Genomic DNA, 18,609 nt, shown 5'->3' with positions numbered 1-18,609 from the left:
TCAGTAGGCCATAGGTGCCAAACACTGATCGCTTTCAATGGGCAGCATGCACAACGCTAAGCACAGAGCCTATTGCTAAAAAGCTGTTATCCCTGGAAATATTTTAGCAATGGCCACACATGCTTTCACTTGTATGAGCCATCCATTCAAAGACTGATTGAAAGCAGAAATACCTGGAGGCTGCAAGAACTTTTGTCATGAAAGTACAAAATTGAAAAATAACAACAAAAATAATGAAAAAATGAGATAATGACATTTTAGTGCAAATTGTATCATTCCGTGTGTTCCTCACAAAGCAGCAAACACAAGAGGTTTGTCAGGAAATGTACGAACCAGCAAACGCAATGCAGAACTGCCTACTGTACTTTCAACAGCTGGAATACAGTCATCTACTTTTCCCTAAAATCACCTTTAAAACTTCATTAAGAGAAATCACCTTTACCTTTCCTGCATCTCAATTACGTTTCCCCATCAGTAAATGGAAATACTTTCTATCTCGCAGGTATTGTGAAGCTCAATTCATTAGTGCCTGCAGCCATGCTGAAGTCCTTGGAAAGAGAGTGCCACCCGTGTCAAGTACTATACTATCATTCAAGTAGCAAATAGATCTGACCCTACTTAGCTAAGGTATCTGACAAGAACAATTTTCAAGGTGCATGATTGTAAACAGCAGCATTTTATGTGGTTACAATATGTGCAAAACAAAGATCTTGCTTCTAACAAGTATGAATAACAGAAGCCTATTTGTCTAAACTCTCTCTGAAAGCCTCTTAGTACCACAAAGGCTATTTCTCCTTCTTCTCCCTAATAAAACATCTTGGAAGAAACTGAATAAACCGTACTTGAGATATGCAGACAATTTTGCATCAATAGTTCCATTAGTAGTGTTATCTTTACAAACATGTCTGCAATGGTTGCTACTCTAACTACACTTGAACTCTTAGAATAAATATGAATAGCCACTTCTCAATCGGTGGTGGCATCCGTTCTCAATAAAACTTTGTAATTAATATAAATCAAATTTATTTTGAAGGACGCATTTCAGCTGCGTGGCAAGTCTGACTGGTTTCTTCCTGATCCTCTCCTTTTATTCTCAGGAAATTGTCGTTTTCATGGTTGTTTATCTCAGTAGGACCTATTCTCATTCTCAGCGCTGAGAAGGCACGTTGGTGACCTGTGCTCCTTTTCACGAACACGTAGGCCTGGCAAGACCTGAAGTCTGTACATCATTAATACTGCTCATTGGTCACAGCAACACACCTTTTCTGCCTGAAAAAAAAGGAAATAAAGACCACCAGAAACAAAAGAAATGTTTTCGCTTAGTGAGCAAGAGGGGAAGAACGCAACACCTGAAGACTTCTGAGTGCTGCAGGACTGCTTCACAGGAATGAGCACAAAAAAATGCACCTGAAGCAGCAGTGACATGCAGTGCCAAGGGGTACATGGACCCTTCAGAATTTGTGTGTCCAGTATATGCAAAGAAGTCTTTTCTCACTATCACCATCTTATATTTTTGAGTACTGCTGTAATCTCGGTTCCCAGAGATTGACAGCTAACAAATGATGCTACGTATGGAAGATGAGGCCTTACAGCTCTTTCCATAAGATTTTTTTTTTTTTTTTTTAAGAGAAAATGAGTAAGTGTGCGTTGTTAGACCACAGTTTACTAAAAGTTCTTCATCACGATTGCATTATACTAGGCAAACTGAACTTTATGTGCTGTTTTGTGGGGCTTTTGGTTTTGTTTTTTAAAAACACACCAACACAACCTTCTTTTTTTTCCCTAACTTCAGAAGTTTGCTCAGAGAAAGGAGGCAGTCATTTACAAGGGGAATTGCTGTGTTGCTAACTAATTCCCAAGTGTCTCCAACAGATACATTTTATTCTTCTGTGCAGTGGAGAAGTACAGATTCTCCTCAAAATCTGATGCCTTCAGTTAGTTCTTGCAATAAAGAACACAGAACCCTTTATACGGTGCCACTGTCACTCCAAATCACCTCCAAACCAACAGCAAGTACCCATGCACGTGAAAGTGACCTAACTTTGAGGCTGCCTGGCGCCTTGGCATACCGTATAAAATTACCAGCTCTGAAATTCATCAGGAAACCCGCCTACTAGGGGGGTTACCCCTGGGAATTTACCCAACAGTTCAATCCTCCAGAGAAGGCGGCAGCGGCCTTCTGACAACAGCAGTACCTCAGGATTACTCGGGAGCAGCCCCGGACAGGGGACCGCGAGGCCTGCAGGCCGCGCCGGGCCCTCTGCGCCGCGCCTCAGCCCCTGCCCGCCGCTGCTGGGCGCCGAGCCCCTGCGGGAAGGGCCGCGGCCAGGCCCCGCCGCCCGAGGCGGCTCCCGCGAGGCCGAAACGGCGTCCCCAGGAAAAAAAATAAAATAAAATAAAATGAAAAAAGGGCCCCGAGGCCCGCCCGGGCCGAGGCGGCCGCCAGTACCTCCTCCGCGCCCCGGCCCGGCCGCCACCGCCGCCGCCGCCCCGTCTGAAATTCCCGCACTGCCCGCCGGCGGCCCGCCCCGCCGCGGCGCCCACCTCCCACCATCGGCCGCGCCCATTGGCCGCCGCGCTCCCGCCTCGCCCTGCCCCGCCTGGGGCACTAGGGCATGATGGGAAATGTAGTTCGGGAAGCCAGCGAGTTTGGGGAGTTTTGTTTGAAAGTGGACGGTTTTAAAACGAAGCGCGTCAGGGAGGGGGTGGGCAGGCCGATGGAGGTGTCCTGGGCCCAGAGCCATGGTGGGACACAGGCCGTAGGGTGTGGGGGACCAGGTGGTGCAGCAGTAGTTGGTGCAGAGGCCATGAGGGGCCCATGCCAGCCATCCCCGCACTCTGCCCTCACCCAAACGCCTCACAAACCCCCAGAAGCACACCTGCTCCCTTTGTCACTGCCCCTGTCTACTTCTCTCAGCTTCTAGTCAAACCGTGAAGTATTAAACCCGAAAAGTCTTGCTAAAAACCTGAGGTTAGAGGTCACAAAATGTCTGTGAAGAAGCAAGGGGTTCCACCACAGAGCACAGTTACACTTCCAATCATATCCAACTGTTACCCTGCAGCATGACTATACTGATGCCAGGCAAAAGTGCAAACTTAAAACAACTTTATTCCTTTTTCTTTCCCTCTCATTCACATTTCATATTATTTTCTTTAGTGTGACAATGTTTACAAATTAAATGAAAGGTGTGTTTTCTTTCCTTTAATGTGCTGCTATTAATCTTTAAAAGGAAAGCCACCATTCCCTAAGAATAGCAGTATGATGCCGCAGAGTTGTCTTTGTTCACCCATTAATGTACATTCCAAGAGGACTTCAAGATGATCTGCTCGGTAACCTCACAGCTCTGGTGTATTTTAGGAAAGCAGTAAAAAACTATTGTACAGAATGCTATTAAAAGGTAGCTACAAATAATTTTTTGACACATTTAAGATCTTTCCAGTTGTCTTTACAAGTTGGACTAATTTTTGTATTTGCTTAGATAGGACCTTACATTTTTGTTTATGAATTCCTTCAGAACCCAGAGAGAATCAACTATAATTCTGAATATTCAATCGATTTGATGACAAAACTGATTTGTTCAGTAAAGATATTACATTTCAGTCTAAAAAATTCCACATGAGATAGGGCTGACACTTCAGCTCTTCTTACCAAAGGAAGGTACAATATCATTTTAAAATAGAATCAAGTCCTTAAATAACTTAATAAAGAATCACTTCAGCAAATATCTATTTTGTCCTTAAAACAAATGGAGAAACAAACACAGAGATGCTGACTACAGTTTGTTTAGCCTGTTGTAACAAAGGAAATTTGTATTCAATGCCTGAGTAAGAAATGGATTTCCGGACTCCTAATTCGGTATTACAAATTGCAAGGTCATTATTAATTGTATTGTTCAAAATATATTAAATTCAAAATTAAGATGCAGAGGGAGGAAAAGTCTTTTAAAATCTTGCAGTTCTTTGAAAATATCTTCTGTATTCATTCCTCACATTAAGTAGCTAAATAGGTAAATAGAGGAATGGAAGATAGGGAAGAGGTCCAAACTCTACAGAGTACCTGTTAATTTCATGAAAAAGAGATGGAGTATTAGAGGCCTTAATGAAAACAGTGTGGAAGAAATGCTACAGAGTCATATCACTTGGAAATTTCACTTTTTCCTGAAGTTTTCTGAAGCTAACAGGCGTGATTTGAAGCTGTTAAAGGGAATCATTTTAAATAATTTGAAACTTCTAAGGCGAGAGCTTGTTTGAAGTGCATTAAATTAATCCAAATTAAAGGACTTTCATGAGTTTCTGAAGGGTTTGTATGTTTTCTTTGGTCAAGGTCCAAAACTCGTATGCACGGGCAATTTTTTTCTACTTAAAAATAAACTCCCAGACTGTCTCGGAAGTGTCTTCACCCATCTTAGTTAAAAATTATATTTATAGGTATACACACATTTTATCTGGGGAATGCTGGATATCCTACGCTGTAGATACATTCATGTGCGGACAAACAACAGTACAGGCAGTCTAACTATAGCAATACAAAGAACTTCTGTTTATCATCAAACATTTCATATATCCCATTACATGTGAAAGAATTATTATCTATCCTGTTGCAGTGCAATGCTTTTTCCTATAATGGAATTTTACTCTGCAAATTTATTTTGGTATTAAAAGGTTCCACTTTATAATGTCTATGGTTCAATCAGTGATCTAAAAGGCACTTAAATGCTTTGAACAAGATACATAAAACGCTTTTACTGCAAAAGCTTTGCTGTATCTACCAATTTTACCATTGATCTCCTTCCATGTAAGGCAGTTCTGGAAGCTGCCCATGCTGTATAAAATCACATGGTGGCTTTTGATCTCCAGCTGGTGATTAAAGCACATTATGGAGGTTTGAAATTTTCTTGTGGTCATTAGCATACCTCCAAACACTTCTCTGCTAAATAGTAGTGGTGTTCTCACTGCATGCTATCTAAATAAGAAATCAGAAATCTATAAACTTATTACTTATAATCCTTTGTAGCTCAGAGGATAGAGATCTCTTGAATGAGGTGAGCTTACCCGTAGCAATAGACTTACTGACCAAATAGTGATTTCTTATGGTGACTAGTCACTAGCAAAAGGCAAGGAAGAATGAGGTTATATACTTTTAAACCCTCTTTTGATGCAAACAGGCAGAGCTCCATGCTTTGCAAAACCTTGTATAATTACTCCCTATCTGCAGTTCTATATTTCCCACTGCTTAAAGACGTCACCATTGCTCCCAAGATCACGAGGCTATTGCAGGTTTTCCACAGCAGATTTTTGAACAACTGCAGCATTAATTCTGTTGCTTGAAAATAGGGGGAAAAAAAAAAAAAAAAAAAAAAAAAAAAAAAAAAGCATCTTTTCCTCACTTTTTGAAAATGTATTTGTGTGGTGGGAAAAATAAAGAATCACTTACCATATATTTGTTACTTTCTCTAGCAATCTCCTTGGGGTTTCCCTTCACAGAAAATAAATGAGGATGTCAGCTTTATATATTTATATTTCACTTTATTATATTACATTGCATTTTATTTATGTATTTCTACCATCTGTATCGTGCAAGCAAGCAAAATTTACTGCATGTTACCCAGATACAGAGAAAAATGTTTCATTTGTTCAAAGAGTTTACGGTCAGTAAATATCAAATAAATTCCAAAGCTTTCTGTTAGTTGTTCTGACCTGTCCCCTCACTCCCAAAAAAATTGAATGAATACAGGTAACGTTGTTTCTGACAAGTAAACAGCTTTTAAAAGGGAATAAAAGCTGGAGGGCAGCAAGAGCATTGGTCTGGAATGGATATTGTAGTTGTAAGGGAGATGTGTAAACGGACAGTAAAACTGGTGGAAGAGACGGGCAGGCAGATAGCAAGGTTAGAAATACTGGCAGAGCAGTGAGGACACAAGGCTGCAGTTCTCTTACGTTCCTCCCCTGGTGCTCTGGCACAGCACCTGGAGTTACTGGAATCTAGGAAATAACAGATTCCCATCTCTGCTTTTAGCCAGCAGCTTAATTAACACTTGGAGGAAGAGCAGAACTACAGAGAGAGAGCACTAAAGATTTAACATATAGGCAACATTTTTTCTTGTACATCCAAGCAACACCCTAAATACCTGAGATATTTTGTAAGATTGGACACAGCAGTTTTTATCCAAGGAGCTTATTGTTCAGAGAGAAAAAAGAGACAGAAAGAAAGAACGAAAGAACAAAAGAACGAAAGAACGAAAGAAAGAAAAAGCAGTGCATATCACATGCTCTTTCATACAAAACATTAATTCGTATTCATATAAACAAGTATTTGGTGGATTAATTGTCTCATACAAACTTCCTTGGAGAAAGTAGAAGGGGCAGAAGTCATTGAATGTTTCATCAGAAGATATCACACCACAAAAATTAAAAATAAAATATTGTATCTTATAATATATACTTTTCTGTCTTCTGGCAAGCTGTATTACCCAAAACTAGGTGTCTGGCAAAAAATAAAAACACTTATTGCTGCTCTTCTGTACCCAGGCATAGCATGGAATCCTTCCTGTCAGGCTGCTCTGTAGTGTAGTTTTGGTGTTCATGACCACACTAATCTACATAAAATTTACATGACATGTAACAAAATATATGATTTGCATAAGAACTGGCTTCCTCGGTCCCAAATGGCACTGAGTAATTCTAAAAAAATCCTACCACTAGGTGTCTCATTGGTTTTAATATACTCCAACCTAGGAGCAAGAAATGCTCAACAAAATTTAACAAAAATACAGTTAATTACCACTGACATTCCCTCCTTCGTTACACCAGCACACCCTGAATTTAATCACAAGCATTATTGTAATCAAGCTGTCAATCAGATTTTGAAATATTTCATTTTTTGACATAATTACAGCAGAATCCCTACAGCCCGTCTAGAACATGGATATGGCAAGATTGATATTGTGTTACAAAATGTGATCTGACAAAAAAAAATTGATGCTTCTGTGCAAAAATTAAAGAAACACCGAGCTGCTAATGCATTTACCCTGCAAATATGTCTCATCAGGTAGAACGTCAAGAGTTAATACAAGTGCCTGCCCATTCACTGAATAACGTACACATTCTTGTCATGCTTTAAACGCTGAAATGTTGTCCATGTCATTTTTATTTTTGTTTAAAAATCTATAGCTTTATTTTACTTCCTTGGCACCAACTGTATGGGGGCTTTTTTGCTTTTAGGCTTAAGGTAAGCAAAAGATTTAGAGAAGCAACCAGCAGAGAAATGAGATGCCAATGGCTTGTGTTGAAACTCCTCTTAGTCAGTCCTGTCTATGGAAATCCACAAAACTGAGGTATTTTATTAAAGTTTGCAAACAGTTTGCATTCCTGATGAGACATGAGACATCCATAGCACATAGTGACATCCTTTCCAAAAATTCCATGTTCCTGCTTTTGGGTGTATGGTGGGGAGCATATTTTTTATGCTAGCACTTCAGAACATACGAGATGCCTCTAGAGGTGCTCTCTTCAGGTGGGCACCCATCTGTCAGCAGTCACAAGGGTTCCCCAGACCACAAATAACACAGGCTTTGGGCTGGCTCCAGTCAGATACAGTCTCTCACTGCTGGGACATGAGTTTGTCTTTTAACCAAGAAGGTAATTTTTACCATCTGATGACCACTTCATGGCCTCTGTGAATGAGTTTGCAGACCCCAGCCTGATTTTATGTAGACAGCTGTCCCCCTTCACAAAAACAACTGTCACAATTGGCAATGGTTGTGACATGTGCTGCCAGCAGCAGGGGCTCAGGATGAATGGACTGGAGGCAGGAAAGTGTTCTCACTGCGAGGTGAGGATGGGGGATATTTGCAGTACCACCAAAGGTGCTGTACTTCAATGTGCAGTATTGATAATTCAGACATCTTTCACATGACCAGTGCTCTTTGCTTTAAAAGCCACTTGCTTGTATATTTCTAGACAGGTGTACCACTGGAATAATTTTGCTAAATGTGTTTAGATAACTTAAGACAACCTCTGAGCCAATAGCAAATCAATAATTAATTTCTTCCTTTCCAATGCTGGGTGAGTATTTGTCACTGGAGAGATATGTGAGGTTTTTAAGAAGCTGCAGAAGCACACATGTAACTTCACACATAATCCCAGCATTTTTCCACCTCGACCTCAAGAGATGCACCATAAATGTGCTCCTTCTCTCTATGCCCACTCTGTCCTCAGAGTCCCAGTTGCTTATTTTCCATAAATTGGTACTGGCCCTGTTATTCAGAGAAGTACTGTTTCACTTGGGTATTATCACAGCTCCTAAGATCTCTATTCATAAGATCTGCTTTCTTTTCTAGCTGAGTTTTCATATTTTCATCCAGATATCTGTTGGAAGGATTGAATTAACTAATGTACTAGTAGCAACTAAGAAAACATGTTTAATGAGCTTTGTCCTCTGCCACAATGAACTTACCAGGGCAGTAAGACAGGGGCATATAGGCATAGGTTCCCTGTCTTATGCCTTGAGAATAGATTAAATTTCCCCCTGTTCTTTTCATCCCATCACCTCCTTCTTTCCTTGACTCACTTGAACCCACCTGAAAAACAGCTAATTTTTGCTAGTAAAGACCTGTCTTTGAAGATATTTCAATGGCATTAAGCCTACCTCAATGATATAAATAAATAAGCGAGTTCAGCAGTTTTTACAACACCATATACTGACAATATTCCAAACTGTCCAGTAAACATTTTTCATTCTCCATGGAATATCAACACATTGACTGCAATATTTCTATCTGTGTTCTTTTACTTGCTAATAATCAAATTGCAGCCATCAACCTTTTCATTTAGAACTACTTGCTCCAAAAAGTAAGTACAGCCATTTGAAACAATTTTGTAGCTATCTCAGACAGAATGCAAGTTTTACATTGTTGAATTGTAAGACTGCCACCTCGTAAACATATTATAATGTATATTGGTCTATTTTGGTGAACAGCTGAATAATAATGTACTTTAAAAACAGTTTGAAATGCATCTTCTAAGATATAAAGCAGGGAGGCTGACTAATATGAGAATATGGCTTTTCACAGCAAACCTAATGAAAGCTTGTGAAAACTACAGTCAGTATCTCATCACCACACTGGCTACATTGGCTGCAATACAGTCAATACTATATTGACTGCTAGAAAGGCTATAAGTATAAAGCGTTCCATCTCTCTTGATGAAAGTAACTGAGCTGGGCCAAAATTGATGGGTAAAAGAGTAAATCTTCCAGTTTCATGAATTTTGCATAACTCATTCTTGAATATTTCTTGGAATTGTGTCCCATGTCCTTCACCAATGTAAACTTTGCTTTTGCTTCACTTCTGAAAAGTCTTTGGAGAATGATCATTAAAGTAATAGCATATTTTTAATACATAATTTATCTGCAGAGCCCCAAAACAGAGCTTACTTTGCCCATGTTTCTAGTTCAGAAAACTCAAGAGGGAACAACTACTTTTTAAAAGATCAGATTACCTCATCAGGTGTTTTAAGCTTTTTTATTAAGTTATTTCATTAAATCTGAAAATATTTCCTAAGCGTTTGCTGTAAACTTGGATTTCTATTGTTTGAGCATGAAACAGCCTTCGGAGCAGAGGGCCAGGTCTGCCTGGTTCGGGCATGAAGTCGCCAGCCCCATTTGCTCGATGTTGCGTGCAGAGAGAGCTGAATTAGCCCAAGTGCAGACTCCACATCTCTCCCCCTCTCATGCAGACTGCTATTCAAACATTCATTCTGGGATGAAAAGCTTCTTCCTTGTAGTCATCAGCCACGGAGTGCCCATTCACCATAGATGCTACGATTGCTTCTAAGTCTTAATCCAGACCCCACTGTTCCTTTGGTATGGTACTCAGCACAAGGAACCTGCACACACACTCCCATGCTCCCCCCAGAAAACAGAAACACCTACTCCAGAAATCAAAAACCTAATCTGAAAGTATATCCTATATAATCAGCTAGAGCTATGCCTTCCTCCACCTCAGTACCGCTATCTTTGTGCTGTAATGCGGATTAAACACTAGCTCAAAGTGTAGTTATTGAGGGACCACTTTAAGTGTCATATAAAAGAGAGGCTACATTTGGTAATGCTCAGCATGAGATGCAAGAAAGATGTTCCTTACAAAAAGAATCAGAAGAGGAATTTAGATTCATGGAAGTTTGCCCTTTCTGTAGGCACTTGGTCAAATAAGATATATAACCTTTTCCTGCAGATGTTTGTCACATCTTTAGATTGCCAGAGCCTCTACCAGATAGATCAAATCAATTACATCGCACATTCCCCCAGTGGAAAGACAAGTGTAGGATAAAGGATGCAAGTTATTACAAGGCATCTGAAAAGTTATTTGCAAAACACCACTTTTAGGCAAGGTTGTTCTATTTTAACTTAACAATGTAGCATCATAAAAATCAATTTGTCTGTCTTTAATGTGGTCATTTTTACCAAGGCAATGTGAACACAGAGAGAATACAAACCATTAAAGGTGTGATCTAATAATATTTTATATCCCTTTGATTGGTTGTGAATTGTGAATAAACACACTGGTCAGAACACTAAAATAATTCAGCTTTCTACCATACACCAACAGAGGAAATAACACACACACACACACACACACACAAAATCAAAAACCACCATGAAAAATATACACAGGGAAACATTCACAAAACCACGGAAGATGTTCCAAGAAAGAACCAGAAGGGACATTTGACTGGAAATGAAAGGAAGCCTGGGGATTTAACAGATGAGTGGCAGCAATGACAGCAGGTAGGAGTGGGCAGCTGAGGGGTATGGTCTGGTGGCAGGGACGGAAGAATTGCACCTGGTGTTTCTGGGCACTCAAGTTGTTGGGAAGCAGGTAAAGCAGAAAGAGGGCAGAGAATCCAGACAGAAGAGGGCAAGGAGAACTGAGCTGGAAATTCTGGAGAGCAGCCCTGACCAACTGGAAAGCCTTTGCAAATGAGCACTGGTTAGAAAAGAAAAGGACAAGCAGGGGGAGGAGGAGGAGAAAAAAAAAAAAAAAAAGAGACATAGCAGTCTGAAAGGTCTTCCACTGCTCTAGCAAGTAAGTATTTTCCAACTGAGGAAGGAGGGAAACTGAAGCAGACAAGGCAGCAGGTAGAAGGTACTTGCCAACTTCAAGTTCCCAGCCAAGTTTGCTTAGCATGGCCACACATGCTATGCTTGGCACCTGCTACATTGACCATTTGCAACGGTTCAGAATTGTATTTGTTCCCTTTTCACTGTGTGAAATGATCTGGGGACACTTACACCCAGGATGTAGTTTAGAAGGTTATACGGTGAGGCGGCAACATCTTAAAAAACATGAATTGTATAAGCGAAATTAGGTCTGTACTAAAGACTAACCTTCTGCCTGCTACTATGCAGCTCTGCCAATGCACTTCAAGCTCGACTTACAACACCTTGTGTAAAATTTCAGTGCCACCTCTCATCAGAGCAGTGACTCAGTCACACCGAACTGTCACCTCTGTGGCAGGATGCAGCCCCTTGTGTTGGTGCTGTAACATTTATGACTCAGAATCCAACACGGTAATCAACACAAAACAGAGCAACTCCAAAAGCAGGTTTCTAATGCAGATTTGCTAGATCACCATTCAATGAGATACAGCAGGTAGAGAAAAAATTTCAGACTGGTACACATAATTATATTGCATCTTAAAGAAAAGGTCACATTTTTAACAAGCAGCATCATGTTTTTCAAGGTCCACAGGGGAGGACAAGAGAGAACAAGCTTGGTTTCCTTTTTACTGTCATCATTACTATCCAAAACACCATGGACTGGGCAGCGCAGAGGCCTGCAGCATGGCGAGTTTTCCTTTAGGCTAGGTTTGAACTCTTAGCTCTGTCAAGACTGGTAAGAAACCATCTGATAGTTGCCAACTCATATAAGCAACTGCGGATAGTTTGGTTGGCCCAATACAATTCCTAATAGAAAAAAAAAAAAAAAAAAAAAAAAAAAAAAAAAAAAAAGAGTACAGGCAGCAGCGCTATCAGTTTTGGCATCATCACTTCAGCCTAAATAGCAGAAAAGGCTTATGTAAGCAAGGAAGTATCCTGAAGCATCTACCTGTTTGCTGGTGTCATTTCATACAGAGGCACATGCTCCAGCATACTCCTGCCCTGGTCCTGATCTGTTTAAGCCGGTGGTAAGGGGTGGCCACAGCAACACGTAGCTGCTTCTCATCAAGTCAATGAGCAGGGAAATTTTGAGTTGGCAATGACCAAGTTAGTGTTGCCCTGTTGTTCTTGATTTCTCGGTAACAAGAAGCAAAGCGTGTTATCCAAAGCCATTTCTGCTCTTTACAGTGAGGAATTTATTTCCTTCTTTAATAGGAGTCTTTAAAAGCAGTGTGACAGAATTGCAGTCAAGAGAAAACTTCACAGTCCTCAAAAATATGACCATCACAACCACTCTGATCTTCATATCCATACCTGAATATGTTCAAATCCTCCTCGAGGAACAGTTTCCTCACAACCTGAATTTAACTTATACTGCTAGCAGAGATTTCTTTTATGACACTGAGCCATCCAGTGGCACAGGCTGAAACAAACTACTACATGTGCTTGCAAATGCATTTCTCCAGTCACTTTCCTTATATGAGATTTCTATTAGTGACAAAAAAAAAAAAAAGACAAAAACTCACAACAATAAAATATTTATTTAGTGAATATTGCAAATAGAACTGAAGGCAATAAACATTCCTCATCATTTAAGGTCAAACAAAAGGGATCTCCTGACATTGATTTAATAGAGAAGAGAATTTGGAAAAGAAAAAAAAAAAAGAAAAAAAAAAAAAAGAGGAAAGAAAAGAGGCTTTTAACTCATGATAATGATAGCGGACAACATCCTTGTCTATTTTGTTACTTTTGAAGAGAAGGGAATTTATTTAGGTTTAATTTATGTTCTGAACTTCTCTGACTTAGTTTATCACTCTTCTTAATGCCTCAGAGGTTCACCTCTGCTAGAATTAAATGCTGCTTTCTTCTCTAACATTAGAGAAACATATCTCAACTTCATTTTGCAATCTTACGATATCAAAGGAGTTCTTGTGGTCACCCATCCATTCTTCTCCAAAGCAGCCCCTATTTGCCTTGCTTTTTTTTCATCGTGGCAACACTAAGTATAATTTAAAACAAAATAGCAGGCAAGTTGAAATAGCGCTAATATAATACGATCAAGGGATAGTTCAAGAAGTCACTGCTGGTGTCTGCACATAATCTAATTCCAATCAAGTGAATCTCTACAGCATTTTTTCTTTCCACAAACCAGCTGTGCAGGCTGGTATCTTTACTGCACCCAGATCTGCATTAAGTTTAACAGAGTCCTGCCACAGGTAGCCAGAGTCCTACCTACATACAGAAAAGAAATTCAGAGGTATCACAAGCTTTATCAGTGCACATCTACTTATTAATCTGTAAGTACTCCTGATGTGACACCTTTTTTACCATAACAGATATGTGCTAATTTTCCAGTGGAAAATTTCAAAGAGCCCAAGTTTCAAATTCAGTGTTTAGTCTGAGCATCTACCCTTACATCACTTCTTTACACGTGCATGCTTTTTTACCTACAGTGGTTAGTATCAGATGTCAGACCTTGACCCTCTGAAAATTCTTGTCGTAACAGTTTGAATTAAGTTAATTAATCCCAGATCACCTCACTTTTGTCCATGCTACAGTCTTGTGGCTGCAAAACAATACGTTAGTATTTTAAATAGCAAGAGATAAGTATCTGCATGCAGAAGCAGAGATCCAAACACTGATGGCTTAAATGCCATTAAGGGCAAAATTTATTGCCATGGAGGGCAGTAATTAAGTATAGTGTGAGTGGGTTTTATGTTTTAAAAGATTGTGAGTACATTAAATGCTGAATAATGGTGCTACAGCAGTAGTGGGTAGAGCTTGGCTTAGCATGGGCAAAGAAGAAAGATCATTAGCAAATAAAATAGGGAGCACCTCAGGGGACACGCCTACAGACAGTCTGTCACCCACTGGTTTTAACATTTCATTTCAAAATTTAATTAGATATCAATTTCTGAATGCCTAAATAAAATCAGCCCCTTTGCATAGCATCCACATGCATCAGCTCTCACTGATACATTTGAGGCTGTAGCAATGCTCCTCTCCTTAACTTTTCGAGGGGAAAAAATAACAAAAGAATAGCCCGAAAGGATATTCCTAGCCCAGCAACCCAACAAGCCATCTAACAAAAGTAAACAATGTTAATACCACTATTTAACTCATGATTGATGCACTGGAAGCAATAGCAGCTCTGTGCAAAAAGTATGTATGAGGCAACAATATTTTGCATTAACCTAGCAAAGTACAGGGCTGAAAGTGTCTGATATCCATGGCTAATAAGGAAATGCTTCATTGATCACAAAAACAATGAAAGTCATCTATCATTCGAGTAAAATTCCGCTAAAAGAAAATAAAGCTGTGGTAACAGCTTGTCCACCCTTAATGACAAGTGTTGCTTGTCTACCATTTATATAAGGGAGTGTCAAAGCACAACTGGCTTTACCCAAAACACATATGGGCTTATTTTTTTCTTAAGAGATATTATTCAAAGGGGGTAAAACCCTGTCTTCTCAAGACCTCTTTTTTCAAGAAATTAGAGGTAATCTTAATTTTAGAATAGTGGAGAGGAGCCATTCTCTGGTAAAGCACAATGATCACTAATTTTAGGGAAAACATTTGCCTTAAAAAAGCTAGTTTGGTATAACACTAGGGTCTACTTTGACCACATTTCCTAACTTATCTAGGAAACCACTAAGAGGCTACATACAATATTATAAGCCCTCAGTATAAAAATAATTAAGAACCGTTGTAGGCTCCAGGGGGCACTACTATTGATGCAGTGCTGAGTGCTGAGACAGATCACTGCAGCATCTGGATATTACTAATTTAGGGTGTCATAAAGAATTAAAAGTGTGAAAGAAAAACCACTAGTTCTGTTCTGGCTACTAGCTAATCTCTAATCAATGTTCCCTCTCTGAAGTAAAGGCAGCAAGACAATCCAATGTGCAGATGATGAGGCAGGTGTACCCCACATCGCAACATACAATCCTAATGCCTGTTTTTTCTTAGAAAGTCAACCAGAGTTTGGAGGAGACCAGTGACATAGAGCAGTTTAGGGTTTCAAGAGCTTTTACAACCGAATTTTCATCTTCCAAAAATTAAAAATACCTTTGTTTTTTTTGAAATAATTGCCAGCTACTCAGAAGTATGACTGTTGTGCAAATGTGTGAGCTACCTTTATTAGTGGAATCATAGCATTTTCATTGGGATTTTGTTAGCCCAGCAGTTTTTATACTTTGCAAATAATTCAATGCAGCTGTAGTAGGCTCAGCTACATTCTGCAACAGGTAGTCAAGATGTCCCTGTAAACCATCTGTCCATTCATCTATCTTAGAAACATATCCCCTTATTTCAGTAATGCTCAGAAATCACGTCATTTGATGACTGGTAAAATCATCTCCGTTTTGTAGATGGGGAATGAAATGAGGCCTGGGGTCCTGCTTCAGACTGGGGCTGAAGTTTGCCGTGTCCGTTCCTTTTGTGATGATGCCTCACTCAATGAACAATTTCCCTTCACTCATGACAATATCTCTGCCTACTGAGGCTGGTGTCCATAGCTGATGTTTGCCAGAAGGCACCAGCCCTCCTTATTGCCCTTGTGCAATTGCACACTACCTTGTCCCAGTGGGAGAATCAATTCGGGTCTTCAATACCTCATCTTCATCCTAAAGAACTGTAGCAAGGAGGCAGGGAAATTGCTCAAGCAACTTGCTGACTCAAAAGTCTTAGTGGGGGTATTGGATATACATGGTAGTTAGCAATGCCTGTATACTCCATTTAAGATTTCTTTGTGCTGGCTGATCATGGAGAGATGGTTTACAAAGAAAGTACATGGCATGGTTTGCTGTCTCCATGTCAGGTTAGTTTAATCAAGCTACTCAGCATATAAGGCATTCAGAAATACCTAATTGTAAATGGACTCCCCAGCCTCACCCAGTTTCAGAGCTGCGCTTAGCATTTCTGTGTAACCCAGCCATCACCACAGTGCTGTAGTGAACTACACAGACAGCAGACGGTGTGCTAGGTCCGTGTCAATCTAAAGCGAACCATCAGGGGCTGTCACATTCCTCCAGCACAGGGAAAGGCAGTCAGTGTTCACTTATGTCAAAGAGCAGATACCAGTGCCAGCAGAGGGGCAGAGCCAGGGATGGCCGTCTGCTCTTTGGGGCTGCAGAACCTGAGGTCTGGGCTGTGGCTGCCCTCCTTCTGCCAGGACTTGTGGAGTTGCCTTGGGGCTTCTGGCACAAATAACCCCAAAGGCTATGACTGTGCACAGGAGTTACCCTCCCATGCCACTGCACAAGACAGTTTCTAAGGGCTGAGCTAAGGACCACGTGCTTTTGTTCTTTTTTACATTATAACCAATATTCCCTACCTGCTTCAAAAGCAACAAGGGCTGGGCAAAAGGAGAATATTTTCAGGAATGCTTATTGGCAAGTATATGTGCATACAAAGAATTACAAAGTTTGTGCATGGGGCTGTACAAGAGTACACTAAAACAACACCACGAAAACACCACATCTCCTCAAACTAGGAATGTCTAATACAGTCCTCTTCTTGAGCAGATCTACAATGTTGTGTTCCATCTCCACTATACAGTGCTGACATACAACAGCAAGGAACTTAGCTGTCTTATTTCCTAGAAACCTTGCAAACAGATAAATGATTAAAAATAAACGGCAGGCAATAAGCTCAGCCCCACAGCCCTGTTAATTACTTAATACAGTGTCATATTTGACAGATCCTCTCTGCTGTGCTAAGGGGCTATCTTTGCTTGGGTGTGTAACCCAGTAGCAAATACAAACCACTTCAGCTTCACAGCACCCACGGTGCAAGATGGCATCAAAGCCCAGGCAGAGGCTGCTTCCAAACTAAGTTGTTGGCTGTGTTGCAAACCAGAGGAAAGCTTCTAAAAAGGATTTCCAGTGACCTAAAGGGGCTTCATACTTCCAAATGGACAGCAGAAAGCAATAGCTCACTTAAGTTCTGCAACAGCAGTTGCTGTTGAAGCACTGAATTGATTTCCAAGCTGAGACAATTCACGGGTGCAAGGACTACTGCGAGAAGCACCACGGTCCAGTTTCAAGACCTTTATTTTATATAAAGCTGTGCACCCTTCTAACACACAGCAAAACATGTCGCTTGGCCCCATACTATTACAACATGTCCTTGGTGTAATAAATATAACACCTTTCTTTCAGCACAAGCACAACAAAGCCTTGTTGTTCTCAAAGCAGCATACAAGCGCCATGGTGGTGGACATGCCCACAGAGTGACACCTGTGGAGTAACTTCAGGTCCCAGTGGCCAGCTCTGCACCCAAGGGTGGCCAGAGAGGTGGCATGGAACAGGCACAGAGCCGCCGTGCCACCTGTGCCGGAGCAGGACCGGCTGCCATCACTGGTTCCACCTCATGCTCCTGTCAGGAGCCCACTGCTCCTGCAGCAAGGCTTGGGACTGGAGAAAAATGAAATTATGCTCTCCCAGCACTCAGGAATGTGAGGCAAACTTTGAACTGGAAGCTGGCTTTCAAGCCAAGCCCTCGCCTGGGGGTGTTTTCCACGCGGGCACACATCGACAGAGTCACACTCACCTGGGGGTCACGCAGCGGTAACACCAGCACTCCATCTGCTTACCAAGGAAGCCAACATAGTGTTAAAAAGCATGCAGGATGCACAGACCATATTGGACTTTAGACAGGAAATTATCTTTTCAAATTTTGGTTGAGCGATAAGAAGCTTTTAAAACTAAAGAAATGAATGATGTATGCAAAGCTGTACTTGAAATGATTCTGGTGTTGCAAATTGCCATGCTCTTACTGTGGAGCTGATGAAAATAAATGAAGCTCTGCGTTGCTGGGCTTTTTCCTCCCCCTTCTAATAAATGAAATGAAAAAGCCCCATTATTGTGCCACCTGCTTCAAATTCCTAATTGTGGTAACTGAATTCTGAAATTGTTTGTTAGCTGTGTAATATCACAGGCATTAAAAATACTGAGAGGCTATTAAGTTCTTTAAAACACAGCACCGGATAAAAAGGTGCAGCTATCTTCAGATTTTATTTCCATGAAATAACTTTTCCAGTGGAGAAATGTGTTAAAATCCTACAAGTGCATACTGAAAAAAATCCCTGTTAATTTAACAGTTTGAGAAGCTGCAAAGTAAAGACCCAGGAGAGACGCACAGGCATATTTAAATATTTTTAAAAGAGAGCACTGTGCCATTCTGTTCCTATTTTTCTGGCACGGAAATATAAAAAATTCAAAAGACAATAGAAATCACATGAAATTCAAATGCAGGATTTCTGATGAACAGGTAGGTGTGTGCACATACACATCTCTGGAGTGCCTGTAAGCATGGAATCTTCCTGCGTGCCTGAACTATTGCTGCATGTGTATATAATGCATCTCATTTAATTCCTAAATTTCAGTTTCCCCTTTTAACAATGTTCCACCTTAGATATCTACATAGATTTATTTTTTAATTAAAATTAA

At 40.5% G+C, this 18,609-nt stretch overlaps 1 protein-coding gene across 2 annotated transcripts in view; it reads right to left on the bottom strand.

Annotated features, from left to right (window-relative positions):
* Positions 1 to 18,609, bottom strand: part of VRK1 (VRK serine/threonine kinase 1) — a 51,581-nt gene that overhangs the window by 30,160 nt on the left and 2,812 nt on the right. Inside the window, exon 1 of one of the 2 annotated variants that reach the window (XM_084520720.1) lies at positions 2,450 to 2,525. The exons of the other annotated variant lie outside the window; for it this stretch is intronic. The gene's annotated coding sequence lies outside the window, so the exon portion shown is untranslated. Of the gene's footprint in view, positions 1 to 2,449; positions 2,526 to 18,609 lie in introns of those variants that run through there. 2 annotated transcript variants of the gene reach the window in all.

This window comes from Aythya ferina (genome assembly GCF_964211825.1).
Source record: "Aythya ferina genome assembly, chromosome: 5".
In the NCBI taxonomy this organism is placed as follows: Eukaryota; Metazoa; Chordata; class Aves; order Anseriformes; family Anatidae; genus Aythya; species Aythya ferina.
The sequence above is the reverse complement of the archived record's forward strand: the minus strand, read 5'-3'. Positions and strand labels throughout refer to the sequence as shown.